Consider the following 17,859-nt stretch of genomic DNA (forward strand, 5'->3'; position numbering starts at 1 on the left):
TACCGATTCGGTAAATGTACAGAATTGGAAATTTGGGATGTAGGTGGCACTGGAACCAGTGCCACAGGCCCTTAGAAATTCGTTATTTACCATGAAATACAATGGCATGATAAACAACAAATTTCTGTGTACATGCACATCTGTGCATAAACACCTGTGCCATGTGGCACACATACATGCCCTAAGGGCATGTATGTGTGTCACATTGCACACAAGCCGGAATCAGGGATGCAACAGGGTGTCAAAGTGACACCCTGTCCCCCTTGACAAATCGGTAAATTTACCGAATCGGTATTTACCGATTCGGTAATTGCCATTGATTCCTATGGGCCTCAAGGCCCATAGGAATCAATGGCAATTACCGATTCGGTAAATACAGATTCGGTAATTACCGAATATTACCGAATCGGTAATTTTTAAAGAATTATTACCTACATGGCAGTTACCGAATTGTAAATACTGAATCGGTAAAATTCGGTATTTACGATTCGGTAAAAGCCATTTATCTACATATGGCCCAAAGAGGAGTAACTGGAAAATAGGGAATACATACTGCTAAATGTAAGGGACTTTGAGCAAATGTTAAAGGGGAGGTTGAGAGGGACATACTAATACAAAGCACCTAGGGCCCAATGTAGGTCGACATTTACCGGCCGGTAACGGCCGATTCGGCCGTTACCGACTGGTAAATGGCTTTTCTGGATGTAGGGGGCCTATTTTACCAATTCAGTAAATTTACCGAATCGGTAAAATACCGAATCGGTATATTTACCGATTCGGTAAATCTACATGTAGGTGGGACTCTCCTGAGTCCCAAAGGCCCTTTAGAATCAGTATTTTACCAACCAATCCTATTGGGTGGTAAAATCCTGAATACAGGTGTGCATGCACATCTGTGCATGCACCACTGTGCAATGTGACACACAGACATGCCCTTAGGGCATGTCTGTGTGCCACATGGCACACAAGTCCGGAATTGGGGTGCTAGAGGGTGTCAAAGTGACACCCCCTGCACCCTTGCAACAATCGGAATTTACCGAATCGGTAAATACCGATTTGGTATTCCACATTGATTCCTATGGGCTTCAAGGCCCATAGGAATCAATGGGGGATACCGATTCGGGATTTACAGAATCGGTAAATACCGAATCTTACCGATTCGGTATTTACCGATTCAGAATTACCTACATTTCCCCCCCTCTAATTTACCACTTCTTAAATACCGAATCGGTATGATTCGGTATTTTAGAAGTGGTAAATTAGAATTACCTACATCGGGCCCCTAGGGCCTTATTTATGAAGGCCTTGCGTCACCGGTGCATCACTTTTTCCCATGTTAAAAGTGACGCACCGGCGGCGTAAGGCCTTCATAAATAAGGTCCCTAGGTCTTAATCTGCACTCTGAATTGTATAGCAAAGCAGTGAAGTGCTTCACGTACATATAGGAGTAGATATACACATAAATAAATATATACATGTTCAATTTTTTTTGTGAATCAGGCCCCTGGTGTCTCCAAAACATGCCCAAATAGAAACACCTCAAAACCATCATATCAGTGATGGAGGAATGTCACCATGTTCTCATTCTGTGGCTATACATCAGGGCCATGCTCCAGCCTGGGCGTTTTAAAAGGAACCATAAAATACTACCAAATTGTAGAGCAAAAGAAAGGGTCCGCAACTGAATATTGAACTACGAGTAAAGACACAAATGTAGCTAAAGGGTTGTCTACCTTTCCAAATGACAGACAACGAGAACTTGTAAGCACTGACTGTGTTTCTCTGGAAAAATATTCATCCTTAGAAAAGAAAGGTCTAAAAGGAGGATGAGGGTGGAGGTGGTGACATCAGAATCATCACAACAACATATAAGTAAATAGTGCTCGTCATTCTCTCAATGCAGCATGCAGGGTGTGTTATGGAGGCTCCTGCAGCCTGCATGGGGCAGAGGGCCCCAACGCTTCAATGGGCCCCATTTAACCCAAAATAAATGTATATTTGTGATACCAGGGCCCCTCGTCACATTCTGCAGGGGGAGGGCATCATTTTGCGTTATGCCACTGACAGCATGATCTGAAACACGCTATCACTCTGCCTTCAGAAGACGCATGTGTTCAACTTTGTTTTTAACTTAAGCTAATTAAAAAATGCTTGTACCGGAGGAGAGGCCAGGGACATTATTAAAATGTTTATATCAGACAACAAGGGTTACTTGGGGAGCCGCTGGAGTCGAACAATTCTTTTAATACCAAACTTATTTTCTGTGCAGGGGTTCTATCCTAATGGACCGTATGGGGTAAGATGCGATGCCTTTTTATTGAATTACTGTGATATTCAATATTTGAGTCAAATCTGAAACAGCTAATACACTTGAAAATGTCTCTTTAAACATTTTTGTATGAACTCAATGAACGTGAGTGAAACATAGCGCAAACGTCTTCTATCATCTACACCTGCTTTGAGGCCAAACCTTTGATGCTCAACTCATATTCCCAATATAAGCACATAACCGTATGCATTCTTGCACTCAGAGCATGCCACTCGCTCCTGGTCAAGAAGAGATCATAATTCAAGCTCCTTTGCATATTACCCAGAACTTTTTATGGCTTGAGCCCTACCTACCTCACCCAATGTTTCCTCCTGTATCAGCTTTCCAGACACCAGTAATCGCCCTCCACACACTTTCTGTCAGTACCTACTTACAAGCTCTAATGCTTTGGTGGGCGGAATTTGTGTGGACAAGCCTCAACTATCTGGATCTTGTTGCCCTTTTAAATTTCAGTATTTGTTTTGCTGAAAAACTAAGCATCATTTAAAAAAAAAAAAAAACTTTTTCAATCAGACTCTTTGATTCTGGAATAAAGCATCTGCACATCTGCCCAAAAAAGAAGTGCATTTCAGTGCCAAGGCTGGTGCTCCAATACATTACTGTGCCAATGCTTTTCTTATTTCCATTTATTGTCCTTCTTAGGTCTCGACTACAGACAGTTTTAGCTGTCAGTAGGCAGAACTATTGGTTTCAATATACACAGAGTGGGCTTTGGGTCAGGCACTGCTCATGAATGGATGACTTTGTTCTCTCAGTTTCAGTTTCATAAATCTTTATTTCGATTATCAAATCATAAAAGACAGAAATATCAAAGACAGGATAAGAAGAAAATTTAATAAAAAAACATCATAACAATCATCATTTAAAAAGTATTAAACAGTATAATAAAGACTTTGTAAATATAATACCTCATAAAACATTTTCCATATTAAAATACATTTGGGTTCCTGGTTCGAATAACCCATGCCCACCCAAGGAATTTTGCAACACCAACCGCTACCAGCTCAGAGGTGTTGGTACGAAATATCCTCATGGCTTCAGTGCTCCCTTTGATTTCTAGCCTACAGTAAATAGGCCTGATCCATTTCAATCTTGGGGCATGATATGCAGGGCAGGCAAAAAGAAAACGGCCCACACTCTCCGGATGGTCTAAACAGAAAGGGCAGGTATCATTTAAGTTGGCAGACCACTTTTTTGTAAAAGAGTTAATGGGTAGTGACCCAACTCGGAACTGGTGATATAATTTCCGGTCGAGAGTCTTAGTAATCACATCCCAGTAGATCTCTAAGGAGGGGGTCACTTTGTGGGCCAGAAAAAGACCTGTTAGGCTAGTGGCATCAGACTGAACAACAGCTGAATGCTTGACTGAAGCCCAATACAGATTTTAAAATCCTGTTTAGAGGGGAACGTGGAAGTCCCCGGGGAGGCCCAAAGCTGGTTTAGACCCATCTCTTCCAGCACCAGTTTCACATCCCTTAGCCATGCAATATTTGAAGTGCCCCATAATGATTTTACCTCGGCTAGTTCGTTGGCAAAGAGGCTGAGCTCTGGAGAAGTCCAGAGCTATCGCCACAATGCCACCAAACGATACCGAGCCAACTCATTAATGGGCTTACAGCCCAAATCCAACAACAGAGGTTTGATAGGTGTAGATTGAGGGAGACCTACCAAATTCCGCAAGAATTTGTTTTGGGCTTTAACCAGAGAGGTTAGATCTTTGAAACCCCAAAGATCGGCACCATACAGAGTGGCTGCATTTATTTTTGCTTCATAGATCTTAAGTACTGGAGCAATACGTTTGGTGAAGGACTTCTTATGCTCCTGGATTAAACAACCCGTGAGGCGTGCAAATTTAAGATATAATGCCTCAACCTGGGATTTCCAGCAAAGGCGAAAGTCTAAAGTCACGCCCAAATAGGTCATTACCTCCACTTTTTCGATGCAGGCACCATTTAAACTAACTGAGCTTTTAATGGGGCGGTTTTTACTAAAGACCATAAATTTAGTTTTACCAACATTAATTTGCAGATCGTTTACCCTGCAAAACTCATCAAACCTGTTGAGTGCTATCTGTAGCCCCCTCCGAGTTTTTGAGAGAAGCAAAGTATCGTCCGCAAAAATTAACATCGGGTACTATGTCCTGCCCAGAGATGGGGCCTCAGTGGCTTTGTTCTCTATCTCACTTGCGTGCTGCTGATTCAATGAATTGTCCCGCCCAGGAGGGTTTCAGTCCCAGTGGCGGCCGCCGCACAGCGAAGATCATAAAAAGTGACGCTCCGGTGGCGCAATGCCCTTGTAAATATGCCCCCGTTGTTTGTTCCCTTTTCTTGAAATTAACTGGGCTTATTTATGAGCCTTTGCGTCCCTTTTGCGCTGCCGGTGCGTCATTTTTTGTGACAACCCAGCAGGGTAAAAAATGTGCCATGTTGCGTCATATTTACAAAGTGACGAAATCTAGGTAGATGCGTCACTTTGTAAACCCCTGCACCACATTATACCTGCGCCAGGTATAATGTATGCAGGGGGGATGTTCTGACTCAAGTAAGCATCGTAGAAGTGACGCAGTGAAATCTATGAGGTTTCACTGCGTCACTTCTAGGACGCACATGCGTCAATATCTTACGTCTGCCTCACAGCAGGCTTAAGACTGACGCAGGCACATTTCAAATGGGACTTGCCCATGTGTAATGACCCGTTGCTAGAGTTGCGTCACTTTTGTGACACACTCCAGCTATGCGTCATTTTTGCGCCTACTGATATGTCAGAAATACTGACGTATCTGTAACTCCTTGCGACATGATGCATCATACGGCAAATATGACGCATCCAGCATGTCGCAAGGAGGGCGCAATGAAAAGTGATGCATCGCCGTTTTCACGCATCGATGCGTAATTTTTCATAAATGAGGCCCAGCATGTTTTGGTGACTATTTTCATGTTAAGTATTTTATTAAAATGCAGCGCCCTCTATCGATTGTGAGTGACAGACACCATTCACAGCATGGTTTCTCGCCTGTGGAAAAAAGAAAAGATAGCAAAGGCAACTTCATCGGTAACAACATCATTTATTTTCTCTCGCACCTTTGGGCATATTTACACGGAAATTGCGCCACCGGAGCTTCACTTTTTACGACGCTCCAGTAACGCTCCTGTAATGCAAAGCCCTTCTCCACATTTACAAGGCGGTGCTAGAATTATCATGTTCTCCTGAGATATATATGAAGACTGAAAAGGTTTCTTATTCCTGTTCTAACTGCACATGCCTGGTATGAAGCATCTGTACTTTTCTGGTAAAAATATATGCAAAAGGTATTTTTATTTTATTTTCAAAAAATGGTTGCCAGCATATGGCCACTAAGCTTAGGCAGAAGTGTGGTTTCTTGTCGTCTTTTTCTTTTGTAAGTTTTTTGCAATATGCTTAAAATTAAAAAAACAAAGGTAAGTCCTGTATTAACTTGCGAAGACTACTGTGTTTGTTATTATATGAATGTAATTACAATAGCTCTTTAGTTGCAAATTGTAATTGTGTCCTTAAAGAGCAACACATGTCTCCACGTAGGCCCTTCACAATGCCTAGAGACAGACCGTATCGCCAAGAGCTTGCAAATCTGTCTAGAAGTGGCAGGGTGAATGGGATACTGTCCAGTAATAAAAAAAAATACATGTTGGTCTAAGTAAACCATTACCAAAGCGAAACTAGTTTCCCTCTGATTTTACTCTGCAAATTTATGTTTAAAATTGCAACGGCTAATTTTTTTAAAAATGATGGGAACAAAAATGTCTTTATAACTATGTAATACATGTCTGACAAATCCCTGAACTGATTCATTGCAATATTGAAAATTAAAATTTGTTAGATCTGGGGGTCTGTAGTTGGCAGAGGTAAGTACCTTAGACCAAGTAGGGACCCTTGCTTCTAGTCAGGGTGAAGGAATACACACAGTAGATAACCTCCGCTCTCCCTCTAGGTAGCTTGGCGCGAGCAGGCAGGCTTATCCCCAAGGCAATGTGCATAATAATTGCACACAACACAACAATAATCCCCAATCCACCACAAACTGAGACCACACAGGTAAGTATATTTTATAAAAATATATATATCTTTATCTAGTTGCAGGCAGTAAAAAGCAGTAATACACGATAATCACTTCTTCAGGTAAAGGTTGCACTTAATTCTTAGTGGTTGCACTTGTTAATAGGAAGTTCTTTATCAAATCAGTCTCAAGTCTCTAGAACGTGTTGGTGTTTGTAAATACAGCCAAATTGACTCTATGATCGCTCTGGCGCTAGTGCCCTTCACCGCTCCTCTCAGGCTGTCTTACCCGCTCTGATCGGCGAGTTTCCGGTCTCTCCTGCGCTCTCAGCGCTTCCGGTCACCTTCCCCGTGCTCTTCGTTATGTCCCCACAACAGTCGGGGGTTCTTGGTGATGAGTTCGCCACACGCGGGGTAGGCAGCAGACACGCGAGGCCCCCAGGGGCTTGCAGGAGGACTTCCCCGGCAGCAGCGCCTCTTCTCGAGGGGCACAGGCGCTCGACCAATCCGTGCGCGGCTCTCGGGACGAGCCTCTGATGACGCCGCACGCCTCTCCGGTCCTCGGCCAATAGGAGCGCGGCTCCTTCGTGTAGACCCTGGCGGTGGACCAATGGCAGCGCGTCCTTCTCAGGCGAGCCTCCCTGAGCGAGCCAATCCCAGCGCGGCCGCTCCGATGCAGCTCATGGGTCCTGGGCCGCTGGCGGTGTGTTTCCTTAGCGGTTCTGAGTCCTGGGTCGCGGCGGTGATGCGCGGATCTGGCGCTTCGGGGCACAGCAGTCCCCACCACAGGCACACGATGTAGAGAGGCCGCCCTCAATGCTTTCAGCTTACGCAACCAGCAGCTCACGGGGGAAGCAAAGCAGTCCCACGGCCAGCGTCAGTTGTGTGTCGATAAACACACCGATTCTCTCCCACGGCTGGCGGATGGTTTGCAGAGCGCAGGCTGAAAATGAAGACGATCTCACAGCGCCTAAAGAGTCTCTTTAGGAACCTTTTAACCCTGGGTTCCAGGAACAGGAGGCCAGCTTATCTCAGGCCCTCGGAGATTCAAGTTGCAGACACAGCACACAGCAAAGTCTCAGCAGTTTCAAGCAAGCAGGGTCACAACTCACAGCAAAGGCCCTTTCTTCTCCTCTCCTTCAGTTGGATAGCAGGATAGGTCAGCCCTTAAAGCACACAGCAAGGCAATCTTCCATCAGCTCCTTCAGCAGTCCTTCTTCTGGCAGAGGTTCCTCTTGATTGTAGAATCTAAAAATCTGTTGTCAGGGGTCCTTCTCTTATACCCCAAAAAGTCTTTGAAGTCCTTTGAAGTCTTTTGAAGACTTTGTGCAAAGGGGGCCCTGAGCCCGGTCTAAACCAGTTCTGGGTGTTGCTGGGGGTCTGGGGGTTTCCTGGCTTCCTTCTTCCTCCCAGTATCAGGGACAGAGGTGGCAGTCGCCCAGCAGGAGGTGTAGCCAGCTTTGTGGTTAGGCAGGCACAGCCCTTCATTATCAGATGCTATCTCCTCCCACTTCCCTGGCAGCAGATGCTGCCTTTCATCCACGGGGCTGGCTCAGATAACCCCCTGGGGGCTCTGCAGACCCTGTCATCCTCAACCCAGACAGTCAATCCACAAACAGTCCCAGGCACACAGAAAGGTTTAGACAAGAGAACAGCCACTTCCTAAAAGTACTATTCTCAAGCACAGAATTTAAAAACAACCTTTACTAAAAGATGTGTTAATAAATTCTGAGTTCAGGGATATCATTCACTTATGTCCCATCTTGTTCCTATGGGAAGATAGGCTGGGATCCAATGGGACCAGCCTCCCCCATGTTACTCTATTGAGCAAGATAGCCTTACAGCAGTGAGCACACAAAATGGCTTCTGCTCACTACCAGAGCATGTTACCTGCACTAGTACATGCTCTACCTTACCCATGCACTGCACCCTGCCCAGGGGGGTACCTTGAGCCTTCCATAGGGGTGACTGATGTGCACAGACAGGGAAGGGTTAGGCCCAGCCAGTGGGGACACTGGCTAGGCGGACATGGCAGTCCACGGACTGCACACAGGCCCTGCGCTGGCAGGCCTGAGACACCATTTTAGGGCTACTCATGTGGGTGGCGCAATCTGCGCTGCAGGCCCACTAGTAGAATCTGTCATCACCGGCCCTGGCACACACAGTGCACTTTACTAGGGACTTCATGGTGAAACAAATATGCCAATCAGGTATACCCAATCAATATGACAATTTACAGAGGGAGCACTTACACTCTGACACTGATCAGCAGTGGCAGAGTGTCCAAAGCATCTAAACCAGCAAAAACGAAATCCAGCAAAGCATCAAAAATACATGAGTCAGAGGCAAAAAGATGGGGGAAAAACCACGCCAAGGATGTCAGGTCTAACACGTGTCCCCTCCAGCTGAAAGTGGGGAGAACTACCCAACCTCTTGGGAGTCCTCATCACTAAGGCGGAAGAATCTGGACAGACCATCTGCATTGGCGTGTTCTGTACCAGGGCGGTGCTCCACCGTGAAGTCCATCCCCTATAGGGAAATGGACCACCTCAACAGTTTTGGATTCTCACCCCTCATATGCATTAACCATCTGAGGGGCCTGTGGTCGGTCTGAACACGGAAGTGAGTCCCAAACAGGTAGGGCCTCAGCTTCTTCAGAGCCCAGACCACAGCGAAAGCTTCCCTTTCGATTGCACTCCATCTCTGTTCCCTGGGGATTAGCCTCCTACTAATGAAAGCCACTGGTTGGTCTTCGCCCTCCTCATTGATCTGTGAGAGTACTGCTCCCACGCCTTGCTCTGAAGCGTCAGTTTGCACAATGAACTCACTTGAAAAGTCAGGTGCCTTAAGCACCGGTGCTGTGCACATGGCAGTTTTGAGGGTGTCAAAAGCAGTTTGACAGGCCTCAGTCCAATTCACTTTCCTGGGCTGATTTCTAGATGTCAGCTCTGTCAAAGGGGCTACAATGGTGCCATAACCTTTGACAAACCGTCTGTAATACCCGGTGAGACCTAAAAAGGCTCTCACCTCAGTCTGGGTCTTGGGGGGTTCCCAAGCCAGAATGGTATCAATCTTCGCCTGTAGGGGCGCCACCTGGCCGCTCCCCACCTGGTGTCCCAAGTACACCACAGATCCCTGCCCTATCTGGCACTTACTGGCCTTGATAGTGAGGCCTGCCTTCTGCAGAGCCTTCAACACTGCGCAGAGGTGTTGCAAGTGTTCCACCCAAGTGGAGCTGAACACAGCAATGTCATCCAGGTATGCTGCGCTGAATTCCTCCAGCCCGGCTAATACCTGGTTGACCAGTCTCTGGAATGTGGCTGGGGCATTTTTCAACCCAAAGGGCATGACACGAAACTGGAAGTGCCCCTCTGGCGTTGAAAATGCTGATCTTTCCTTGGCCCCCTCAGTTAAGGCAATCTGCCAGTAACCTGAAGTCAAATCAAAGGTGCTCAGGTACCGGGCAGCTCCCAACCGATCCACCAGCTCATCAGCTCTGGGGATAGGGTGCGCGTCAGTCTTGGTGACCGCATTGAGCCCACGGTAGTCCACGAAGAAACGGAGTTCTGGGGGGCCACCAGGTGTAGCAGCTTTCTTAGACACTAAGACCACTGGGCTAGCCCAGGGGCTGCTGGAGGGCTCAATTACCCCTAGCGCTAACATCTTAGAAACCTCTTCTTTGATGCTAGCCCTGACCTTGTCAGCCACTCTGTAAAACTTCTGTTTCACAGGCAGGTTGTCACCAGTGTCCACATAGTGGACGCACCAGTTGGTGACACCTGGGGTCAGGGAGAATAGGGGGGCGAACTGACCCAAGACTTGGCGACAGTCCTGCTGCTGCTCTGGGGTCAGGGTGGGTGAGAGTATCACCCCATCCACTGACCCATCTTGCTCCTTGGTTGCCAGGAGGTCAGGGAGAGGATCACTATCCTCCTCCCCTCCTGCATCTGTAGCCATGAGCAAAGTCACTGCTGACCTCTCAAAGTGGGGTTTGAGGCGGTTTACATGCAACACTCTCAGGGGCTGCCTGGGAGTCTTCAGGTTAACCAAGTAGGTAACCTCGCTCTTGCGCTCCACCACCTCATATGGCCCAGACCACTTGTCACGGAGCGCACAAGGCTCCACTGGCTCCATCACCCACACTTTCTGCCCAGGTTGGAACTCCACAAGAGAGGTGTTCTGATCATACCATCTCTTCATTTCCTCCTGGCTAGCCTCCAGGTTCTCTTGAGCGAGCTTCCTGAAGCGCTTGGTCTGGTTGCGGATGGCCAGCACATAGCTGAACACATCCTGAGGGGTTTTCCCACGGGATTTCTCCCACCCCTCCTTCACCAGAGTGAGAGGCCCTCTGACAGGGTGGCCATACAGCAACTCAAAGGGGCTGAACCCTAAGGATTTCTGAGGCACCTCCCTGTATGCGAATAACAGGCATGGTAACAAGACGTCCCACTTCCGCCTCATGGGCTCCTCTAGGCCCATAATCATGCCCTTCAGGGTGCGGTTATTATTATTATTATTATTATGTTTCTTATATAGCGCCTGAATCGACCCCCGAAGGGGTATCTCCGCGCTTGCCTTGGGAACCCGTCCTGGCTTTTCCCTGTGAGATAGCCCCTACAGGGCATCCCCAAGGTGAAAGCCAGGCATCCCGCCGCGGGGGGGCCGTTGTGGAGATTAAGCAAGCTTAATGCCCAGAGTTGCAGAGTGTGAACCCATGATTAGGTCAGGCACCGAAGCGAGAATTATCGAGTCCATGGACATTTGAGCTCAAGACCCTGCCGCGTCGGGAATTGAACCCTGGTCCCGGTTCTGACCTCTGCTTCAGGGTCTGCCTGCTCTAACCAGTGAGCCACACTTCTCCACCAACCCATTTCCTTGAGGATGGTAAGTTGTGGTGAACTTATATGTCACTCCACACACCTCCCACAGAGACTTCATGTACCTAGAGATGAAGTTTGTACCCCTGTCAGAAACCACCTCTCTGGGGAACCCCACACGGGAAAAGATCCCCATTAAGGCACGGCCCACCACTGGGGCTGTGACTGTCCTGAGAGGGACAGCTTCCGGGTACCGGGTGGCATGGTCCACCAAGACCAGGATAAACCTGTTGCCTAGGGCTGTCTTGGGGTCCAGGGGCCCCACGATGTCAATGCCCACCCTCTCAAAAGGGGTGCTCACCACAGGAAAGGGTTGGAGGGGTGCCACACACTTCCCTCCGCTCTTGCCACTGGCCTGACAAGTTTGGCAAGACTTACAAAAGGCAGCGACGTGCTTCTTCATCTGGGGCCAGTAGAAGTGGGTGACAAGCCTGCAATAGGTCTTGTCTTGCCCCAGATGTCCTGCGAGAGGCACGTCATGAGCCAGACCCAGTAGGAAGTTCCTGAAGCGCTCGGGTACCACCAGCACACGGGCTGCACCGGGCTCAGAGAACTTAGGCTCACTATAAAGTAAGTCATCCTCCCAGTAGATCAAATGTTCCTTGGACCCCAGGCCTGCTGCCTGGTCTGCAGCCTGCTGCCGCACACCAATGAGGGAAGGGCACTCCTTTTGAGCTTGGCAGAATTCCTCCCTGGAGGGACCACCATCTTGCTGCCACTGGGACAGCTCAGGCAATTCCCCTAGTTCGGCCACCTGTTCCCCTGTAGGTTCCAGGGCATCCCCCTCAGGTTCTGCTTCCTCCTGGACCGTGGGAACAGTGGGGGCTGGTTTCCCGCGCCCTCTACCCCTTCCTCTCTTGACAGGTCCCTGGGCCATTGTTCCAGGCTCCAGTTCTGCTAATCCACCCTTACTGGCTGCCATTGCACGTGTGGTCACACAGATCCACGCAGGCAAGCCCAACATTTCCAAGTGAGTCCTGTGCTCTACATCCTTCCATGGAGAGCTCTCCAGGTCATTACCTAATAGACAATCTACAGGCAAGGCATCACTTACAACAACTTCCAATATACCGGAGACTCCTCCCCATTCAAATGGAACACGTGCCAACTTGCAGAGGCGCACTGAACTGTCAGCTGCCACCACAGGACGGAGTACATTGGGAATGATCTGCTCTTCAGACACCCATTGACACCTGACAGACGTCACACTGGCCCCTGTGTCTCTCAGAGCTTCTATCTCTTTTCCATTGATGGTCACCTTCTGCCCATATTTCTTAGTGTTTAAGGGCAGCAAGGTTTCCTGGGCCATCTCTTGGTCTCCTAAAGAGACAAGGGTCATCACTGCTAAACCCACCTCCCCACTAGAAATCAAATCCCCTCCCAAAGCTACACTAGCTAATGCCGGAGTTGGAGCACCAGTGGGTGCTGGAGGTTTCTTTGGACATTTGGGGGCAATGTGCCCCACCTCCCTACAGGCATAGCAAGTAGGTGGGGGCCTGTTGTCCTGCTTGCCCTTATGGGGCCAGGACTTCTTAGACTTGGGGGGTTGAGACTCTTTCTCCTGGGAACTATTTTGGGGTCCTTTAGAAGACTCCTTTTGATTACCCGTGTCCCCCCCCCTCTTCTGCTGGGGATCCTGTCCACCCTTGGCTGGGGTACTTACCATCCCCTTGTGGACCCTGGTGCTAGTCCAGAGGTCCGCCTCTTTAGCAAGCTCACTGGGATCAGTTAACTTGCTATCTAAAAGATGCTGGTGCAGCTCTGGAACACATAAACTACTTAAGTGCTCCCAACTAATCAAGTGACACAACCCCACATAATCAGTAACTTTGCTGCCCTTTATCCAACCTTCCAGTGCACGCGTGTACATACTCACACACTCCACCCAAGTACTTTAATCAAGCTTCTTGAAGTTCCTAAACTTCTGGCGGTACTGTTCTGCAGTGAGCCCATACCTGAGGCCCAAAGCCTCCTTCATAGCGGGGTAGGATAAAGTACCTGCTGCTTCTAAGGGTGCCAAGACATCCCTCCCAGAGGCCTCAAAGTGCTTCCATAAACCTGCCCCCCAACTCCTCTCAGGCACTTCATTCATCTTTAGGGCAAGTTCATACGATCTAAACCACGCATAAATATCCTCACCCCTCTGATAATTCTGTACCAGATCCTTTGGTATGTATACCTTACCCGCCTGTACTGGTTGTGTGCTGCCACCATTAGAGCTGGACCCCCCTTGTTTTTCTTTGATGTCCAGCTCCCTCATGTTCCTCTCATGAGCCAATTGGAGTTTCTTCTCCTCCAAAGCGAGAGCATGTCTTCTCTCTTCCGCCGCCTTCTCAGTTTCAAGGCGTAGTCTCCTCTCATCTGCTTGGGCCTTGAGTTTAAAAAGCTCAATCTCATGAGCCCTAGCTCTCTGATTATCCTCCAGCTCCTCTGGAGAAATAACCCTACTGGAGTGGTTGCTGCCAACCTTAGATGCTGACCGCACTGGCAAATCACTGGGCAAAAAAGCATTTTCCTGTGTGCCTTCCACTTCAGTAGCTTCTTCTGAGACATGTTTGGCCTCCCACCAGGCCCTCAGAGCTTTCTGTAGCTCTTCCTTGTTTGCGCTGCCCTTCACTGGGCATCCAAGCTGTTTGCAGAATTGCTTCAGGAGGTCCTTTCTGTAGTTGTACAACTCCTGAATTTCGAATTCCACTTCCAATTCTACTCTCACGCTTGCCGCTTTCAAAGACATGATGCTTCCTAACCTTTTCAACAAAAAGGTTTCACCAAAAAGAAAAAATCTTGCGCAACCTTTACTGCTAAACTAGACTAGTGATGTACAAGAAATCACTGCAGGTCAAGTGCAATTATTAGTTCAGAATCCGCACCGCTGTCCAACAATGTTAGATCTGGGGGTCTCTAGTTGGCAGAGGTAAGTACCTTAGACCAAGTAGGGACCCTTGCTTCTAGTCAGGGTGAAGGAATACACACAGTAGATAACCTCCGCTCTCCCTCTAGGTAGCTTGGCACGAGCAGGCAGGCTTATCCCCAAGGCAATGTGTATAATAATTGCACACAACACAACAATAATCCCCAATCCACCACAAACTGAGACCACACAGGTAAGTATATTTTATAAAAATATATATATCTTTATCTAGTTCCAGGCAGTAAAAAGCAGTAATACACGATAATCACTTCTTCAGGTAAAGGTTGCACTTAATTCTTAGTGGTTGCACTTGTTAATAGGAAGTTCTTTATCAAATCAGTCTCAAGTCTCTAGAACGTGTTGGTGTTTGTAAATACAGCCAAATTGACTCTATGATTGCTCTGGCGCTAGTGCCCTTCACCGCTCCTCTCAGGCTGTCTTACCCGCTCTGATCGGCGAGTTTCTGGTCTCTCCTGCGCTCTCAGCGCTTCCGGTCACCTTCCCCGTGCTCTTCGTTATGCCCCCAAAACAGTCGGGGGTTCTTGGTGACGAGTTCGCCACACGCGGGGTAGGCAGCAGACATGTGAGGCCCCCAGGGGCTTGCAGGAGGACTTCCCCGGCAGCAGCGCCTCTTCTCGAGGGGCACAGGCGCTCGACCAATCCGTGCGCGGCTCTCGGGACGAGCCTCTGATGACGCCGCACGCCTCTCCGGTCCTCGGCCAATAGGACCGCTGCTCCTTCGTGTAGACCCTGGCGGTGGACCAATGGCAGCGCGTCCTTCCCAGGCGAGCCTCCCTGAGCGAGCCAATCCCAGCGCGGCCGCTCCGATGCTGCTCACGGGACCCGGGCCGCTGGCGGTGTGTTTCCTTAGCGGTTCTGAGTCCTGGGTCGCAGCGGTGATGCGCGGATCTGGCGCTTCGGGGCACAGCAGTCCCCACCACAGGCACACGATGTAGAGAGGCCGCCCTCAATGCTTTCAGCTTACGCAACCAGCAGCTCACGGGGGAAGCAAAGCAGTCCCACGGCCAGCGTCGGTTGTGTGTCGATAAACACACCGATTCTCTCCCACGGCTGGCGGATGGTTTGCAGAGCGCAGGCTGGAAATGAAGACGATCTCACAGCGTCTAAAGAGTCTCTTTAGGAACCTTTTAACCCTGGGTTCCAGGAACAGGAGGCCAGCTCATCTCAGGCCCTCGGAGGTTCAAATTGCAGACACAGCACACAGCAAAGTCTCAGCAGTTTCAAGCAAGCAGGGTCACAGCTCACAGCAAAGGCCCTTTCTTCTCCTCTCCTTCAGTTGGATAGCAGGATAGGTCAGCCCTTAAAGCACACAGCAAGGCAATCTTCCATCAGCTCCTTCAGCAGTCCTTCTTCTGGCAGAGGTTCCTCTTGATTGTAGAATCTAAAAATCTGTTGTCAAGGGTCCTTCTCTTATACCCCAAAAAGTCTTTGAAGTCCTTTGAAGTCTTTTGAAGTCTTTGTGCAAAGGGGGCCCTGAGCCCGGTCCAAACCAGTTCTGGGTGTTGCTGGGGGTCTGGGGGTTTCCTGCCTTCCTTCTTCCTCCCAGTATCAGGGACAGAGGTGGCAGTCGCCCAGCAGGAGGTGGAGCCAGATTTGTGGTTAGGCAGGCACAGCCCTTCACTATCAGATGCTATCTCCTCCCACTTCCCTGGCAGCAGATGCTGCCTTTCATCCACGGGGCTGGCTCAGATAACCCCCTGGGGGCTCTGCAGACCCTGTCATCCTCAACCCAGACAGTCAATCCACAAACAGTCCCAGGCACACAGAAAGGTTTAGACAAGAGAACAGCCACTTTCTAAAAGTACTATTCTCAAACACAGAATTTAAAAACAACCTTTACTAAACGATGTGTTATTAAATTCTGAGTTCAGGGATATCATTCACTTATGTCCCATCTTGTTCCTATGGGAAGATAGGCTGGGATCCAATGGGACCAGCCTCCCCCATGTTACTCTATGGAGCAAGATAGCCTTACAGCAGTGAGCACACAAAATGGCTGCTGCTCACTACCAGAGCATGTTACCTGCACTAGTACATGCTCTACCTTACCCATGCACTGCACCCTGCCCAGGGGGGTACCTTGAGCCTTCCATAGGGGTGACTGATGTGCACAGACAGGGAAGGGTTAGGCCCAGCCAGTGCGGACACTGGCTAGGCGGACATGGCAGTCCACGGACTGCACACAGGCCCTGCGCTGGCAGGCCTGAGACACCATTTTAGGGCTACTCATGTGGGTGGCGCAATCTGCGCTGCAGGCCCACTAGTAGCATCTGTCATCACCGGCCCTGGCACACACAGTGCACTTTACTAGGGACTTCATGGTGAAACAAATATGCCAATCAGGTATACCCAATCAATATGACAATTTACAGAGGGAGCACTTACACTCTGACACTGATCAGCAGTGGCAGAGTGTCCAAAGCATCTAAACCAGCAAAAACGAAATCCAGCACAGCATCAAAAATACATGAGTCAGAGGCAAAAAGTTGGGGGAAAAACCACGCCAAGGATGTCAGGTCTAGCAAAATTGATATGTATTTCTTATGAAATTATGAAGTAGACTTAATAAAAAGTTATATGAAATAATGTGATACTCAACTTAAGCATTCCAATTTTGCTTTCTTTTTACAGGGTTATCCTCAATATGCACCTTATGGGGTGAGTCAAGTCGAAAATAATTAAGAAATTCAACTTTATTGAATAGAAAGTTTGTATTTTATATAGTTTTTATATAGTTGCTGGATCTATGCCTCATAAAGAGAAACATTGAACCCATAAAGCTATAAAGATGACTTTCCCCCTGGGGAGTCAACTCTGATGTGTGTTGATTGATGTGTGTTATGATCTGAATAAGATTTACTGTACCACTTAATTGGAACATTAAGGTATTAGCAACATATTGGGTGAACTGAGACAAAGTTAGATGTACCAGTTTTAAATTTCACTTCCTACTTTATCTTTGTCCATGTTCTCTGTACTGATTATCTTGCTAATTTTACAGCCCTATCAAACGTCTCTATTAAAATAAACACCCAAAAAACCTGAACCAATTCAAGTCCGAAACCAAAATGGACCCAAGAATGCATTTCATGTTGAAAAATGTGCTAAAGGTGGGTTTTGCAATCCATTACGTTTTGCATAATTTTGCCAGACTTTTGCTTAATTACATAAAATGAAATTACATAAATTTCCCACAGCACTAGGTTTGAGCTGTAAACTCCAGTGTCCTCCTTTTAAAATAAGGTCAGCAGTTGTGGTCAACTGGGATTAGGAATTTAGAGCAGGTTGAATATGAATACCTGCACACATGGAGCTGAAAATGGACTGCATCATTCCGCATTATAATGCAGGCAGGGAGACTAGACAATATTGGAGTGCTGCTGTTAACAATACTCCTCTGGGTCAGGAGACCTCTAGACTGGACAGTCTAACAGGACTAGAACCTACTGCCAAGCTGCTTCAGGAGGACCGACCAACAGTGCTAGAGTCCTTGGAAAGGCTGTAAAAAAGGTACATTTTAGGGGACGGGATGCCCCTGGGAAGTGTCCTAGGTGCAGTGGTGTTGATCAGTGCAATACATTAACAAAATAACTCAGGCCTTGTGGACGCCATTTGGCAGCTTTCCAGTGGTGCCTGTAAGCAGGTCAACTGACTCAACTCTGTCCACCAGGAAAATGAAAGAGTGACTG

At 48.1% G+C, this 17,859-nt stretch overlaps 1 long non-coding RNA gene across 1 annotated transcript in view; it reads left to right on the forward strand.

Moving 5' to 3' along the window:
- Positions 1-2,267: 2,267 nt before the first annotated feature.
- The window catches only part of LOC147727587 (uncharacterized), a 34,872-nt gene continuing 19,280 nt past the window's right edge, over positions 2,268-17,859 (forward strand). The window contains exons 1-2 of the long non-coding RNA XR_015309493.1: positions 2,268-2,296; positions 16,802-16,828. This is a non-coding gene — a long non-coding RNA (uncharacterized LOC147727587). The remainder of the gene's footprint in view (positions 2,297-16,801; positions 16,829-17,859) is intronic.

The sequence above is a fragment of the Lissotriton vulgaris genome, chromosome 3_1, assembly GCF_964263255.1.
Source record: "Lissotriton vulgaris chromosome 3_1, aLisVul1.2, whole genome shotgun sequence".
Lineage (NCBI taxonomy): Eukaryota > Metazoa > Chordata > Amphibia > Caudata > Salamandridae > Lissotriton > Lissotriton vulgaris.